A 4,641-nucleotide genomic window follows, 5' to 3' on the forward strand; every position below is an offset into this window, starting at 1 on the left:
CTTCTTCTTCTTGTTCTTCTTCTTGTTCTTCTTCTTGTTCTTCTTGTTCTTGTTGTTCTTGTTGTTCTTGTTGTTCTTGTTGTTCTTGTTCTTGTTCTTGTTCTTCTTCTTCTTCTTCTTCTTCTTCTTCTTCTTCTTCTTCTTCTTCTTCTTCTTCTTCTTCTTCTTCTTGAATCACACACACTAGGTCATTTATTGGCACAACTAGCATTTGCAATTCCTATCATACTAATTACTATTACTATTATTATTGATTATATTACTTAAAAATCTATTCATTATTTTAATTTATATTTTCTTATTAGGTATCTTCTATATTTACATTTCGAATGTTATCCACTTTGCTAGTTTCTCCTCTGAAAACCCCTTATGCCTTTCTGCTCCCCCTGCTCATCAACCCACCCAGTTCCACTACCTGGCCCTAGTAGTCCCCTATATTGGGGCATAGAACCTTCACAGGACCAAGGGCCTCTCCTCCTATTGATTTCTAACTAGGTCATCCTCTGCTACATATGCAGATAGAGCAACTAGTCCCTCTGTGTGTTTTCTTTGATTGGTGGTTTAGTCCCAGGGAGCTCTGGGGGTACTGGCTAGTTCATATGGCTGTTCCTCCAATGGGGATGCAAACCCCTTCTGCCTCGTGTGTACTTTCTCTAGTTCCTTCATTGGGCACCCGGTGCTCCGTCCAGGGGATGGTTGTGAGCATCCACTTCTGTATTTGTCAGGCACTGACAGAGCCTTCCAGAAGACAACTATATCAGGCTCCTGTCAGTAAGGTCTTGTTGGCATCCACAATAGTGTCTCTTTTGGGTGGTTGTTTATGGGATGGATTCCCAGGTGGATAGGTCTCTGGGTGGTCATTACTTCAGGCTCTAACTTTGTCTCTGTAACTCCTTATATGGGTATTTTGTTCCCTCCTTCTAAGAAGGACTGAAATTTCCAAACTGTGGTTTTTCTACTTCTTGAGTTTCATGTGTTTTGCAAATTGTATCTTGGAAATTCAGAGCTTCTAGACTACTATATATTTATTAGTGAGTGCATATCATGTGTGTTCTTTTATGATTGGGTTACCTCACTTAGGAAGGTATCCTCCAGATCCATTCATTTGTCTAAGTATTTCATAAATTTATTGATTTTAAAAACTACATAGTATTCCATTGTGTAAATATACCACATTTTCTGTACCCATTCCACTGTTGATGGATATCTGGGTTCTTTCCAGCTTCTGGATATTATAAAGAAGGCTGCTATGAACATAATGGAGCATGTGTCCGTATTACATAATGAAACATCTTCTGGTATATTTCCAGGAGTGGTATTGCTAGATCATCTGGTAGTACTATGTCCAATTTCCCAAGAAACTGCCAGACTGATATCCAGAGTGGTTGTACCAGCTTGCAATCCCACCAGCAATAAAGGAATGGTTCTCTTTCTCCACATCCTTGCCAGCATCTGCTGTCACCTGAATTTTTGATCGTAGACATTCTGACTTCTTTGAGGTGAAATCTCAAGACTGTTTTGATTTGCATTTCCCTGATTACTAAGGATGTTGAACATTTTTAGGTGCTTCTCAGCCATTCAGTATTCCTCAGTTGAGAATTTTTTGTTTAGCTCTGTACCCCATTTTTTAATAGAGTTATTTGATTTTCTGGAGTCTAACACCTTGAGTTCTTTGTATACATTGGATATTAGCCAATGGATTTAGGATTGGTAAAGATCTTTTCCCAATCTGTTGGTGGCCACTTTGTCCTCTATAGGTTTCAGTGTCTCTGGTTTTATGTGGAGGTCCTTGATCCACATAGACTTGAGCTTTGTACAAGGAGATAAAAGTGGATCAATTCACATTCTACACTCTAACCAAAGGTTGAGCCCATGTCATTTTGTGAAAATGCTGTCATTTTCCCACTAGATGATTTTATCTCCTTTGTCAAAGATCAAGTGACCATAGGTTTGTAGGTACATTTATGAGTCTTCAATTCTATTCCATTGATCTACCTGTCTGTCACTGTACCAGTGCCATGAAGTTTTTTTTTTTTTTTTAATCACAATTGCTCTGTAGTACATCTTGAGGTCAGAGATGTTGATTCCACCAGAGGTTCTTTTATTGTTGAGGACAAGTTTTGCTATCCTAAGTTCTTTTGTTATTTGAGATGAATTTGCAAATTCCCTTTCTAACTCTGTGAAGAATTAAATTGGAATTTTGATGGGGATTGCATTGAATCTGTAGATTGCTTCTGGCAAAATAGCCATTTTGACTCTATTAATCCTGCCAATCCATGAACATTGGAGATCTTTCCATCTTCTGAGATCTTTTTCGATTTCTTTCTTCAGAGACTTGAAGTTCTTATCATACCGACCTTTCACTTGCTTAGTTAGGGTCACACCAAGGTATTTTATATTATTTGTGAATGGTGTTGTTTCCCTAATTTCTTCCTCAGTCTGTTTATCCTTTGTGTAGAGAAAGGCCACTGATGTGTTTGAGTTAATTTTAGATCTAGCTATTTCACTTAAATTGTTTATCAGATTTAGGAGTTCTCTGGTGGAATTTTTGGGTTCGTTTATATATACTTCCATGTCGTATGCAAATAGTGATATTTCTTCCTTTCAAATTTATATCCCTTTGGCCTCCTTTTGTTCTCTAACTGCTCTGGCTAGGACTTAAACTATGATACTGAAGAGGTAGGGAGAAAGTGGGCAGGCTTGTCTAGTTCCTGATTTTAGTGGGATTGCTTCAAGTTTCTCTCCATTTAGTTGATTTTTAAAATATTTATTTTTTATTAGATATTTTCTTATTTACATATCAAATGATATCCCCTTTCCTAGTTTCCCCTCAGAAAATCCCCTATTCCCTCCTCCTCCCCCAGCTCCCTAATCCACCCACTCCCATTCCTGGTCCTTGTATTCCCCTATACTGGTTTATAGAGCCTTCACAGGACCAATGACCTTGCCTCCCATTGATGCCCAACTAGGGCATCTTCTGCTACATATATATCTAAAGCCACAAGTTCCACCATGTGTTTTCTTTGATTGGTGGTATAGTTCCAATGAGCTCTGGGGGTACTGATTAGTTCATATTGATGTCCCTCCTGTGATGCTTCATTCCTTTTCAGCTCCCTGTGCATTTCTCTGGCTCCTTCATTGGGGACCTTGTGCTCTGTCCAATGGATGACTGGGGGCATCCACTTGTGTATTTGACCAGAACTGGCAGAGCATTGAAGGAGACATCTATATAAGGCTCCTGTCAGCAGACTCTTGTTGGCTTCTGCCTAGTGACTGGGTTTGGTGGTTATTTATGGAGTGGATCCCCAAGTGGGGTAGTCTCATTTCTTCAGGCTCTGCTGTGAACTTTGTCTCTGTAACTCTTTCCATGTGTATTTTGTTCCCCATTCTAAGGAGGAATGTGGGGCATTGGGCTATGCAAAGACAGGCTGGTCTCCAGTTGAGCTGAGATGCTGAACTCCAGGACCTGGTGGTCATAATTTACCTACATAAGATGGAAGAAGTTCTTTCATATCTCCTGGAACTCTGGCTCCTGTCTAAGTTACCGCCCCCCACAGCCCCCACAAGAAAAGCATGGCTAGAAGTCACATAGGCAATGTCCAAGCTTCTGACCTTCAGGCTAAATTTCTCCCCAGTTACCTAGCAACAGAAAAGATAGCAATTCACTTTAAAGGGGGTTGTTTGGCCCCTCCTTGTCCTCTCATTCCTTTGTTCTCTTGCTTTTACTCTCCTCTCACTCTCTCCCTCCTACTCTCTCTTTCTCTCCAGCCTTCTCTCTCCCTCCTTCCCTCCCTCTCCCTCCCTCCCTCTCTCCCTCTCTCTCTCTCCCTCTCTCTATCCTTCCCCCCTTTGACTCCTCTGGGTCATGGCTGGTCTCTCTCTTTTACCTTCTCTCTTTCCCCCTGCCTTTCTATAATAAAGCTCTAAAACCATAGTCAGTCTTTGCTCATCAAGGCAGTACACATTCTCGCATGTGTGGGAACCTCTCTTCCCTCAACGCTCTCATCCCTAACCCCAGTCTACAGAGTGTACCCCGGGGCCCCTTTAGGTTTTGGGGCTGCCCCTTGCCCCCCCTTGTCGAGTGTGTCACAGACTTGGATGCCCAGCTGGGGCTGAGTGGAAAGTGTCTGGCAGCCCTCCCAAGTCTGCCTGTCCAGAGCATAGGTGGAACTCTGGCAGGGCATGGGCTATTCTTCTTTCTTGCTCTTTTCCCAGGCCATTTTTAGTTCCCATAAAGGAACGAAGCATCCATACTTTGGACTTGCTTGTTCTTGAGTTTCATGTGTTTTACAAATTGTATGTTGGATATTGTAAGTTTCTGGGCTAATATCCACTTATCAGCGAGTGCATATCATGTGTGTTCTTTTGGGATTGGGTTACCTCATTCAGGATGATATCCTCCAGATACATTCATTTGTCTAAGAATTCATGAATTCATTGTTTTTAATACCTGAGTAGTACTCCATTGTGTAAGTGTACCACATTTTATATATCCATTTTTCTGTTAAGGGACATCTGGGTTCTTTCCACCTTCTGGCTATTATAAATAAAGCTGCTATGAGCATAGTGGAGCATGTGTCCTTATTACACAATGAAACATCTTCTGGGTATATCCCCAGGAGAGGTACTGCTGGATCTTCC

The sequence above is a fragment of the Mus caroli genome, unplaced genomic scaffold, assembly GCF_900094665.2.
Source record: "Mus caroli unplaced genomic scaffold, CAROLI_EIJ_v1.1 scaffold_15049_1, whole genome shotgun sequence".
Classification (NCBI taxonomy): Eukaryota; Metazoa; Chordata; class Mammalia; order Rodentia; family Muridae; genus Mus; species Mus caroli.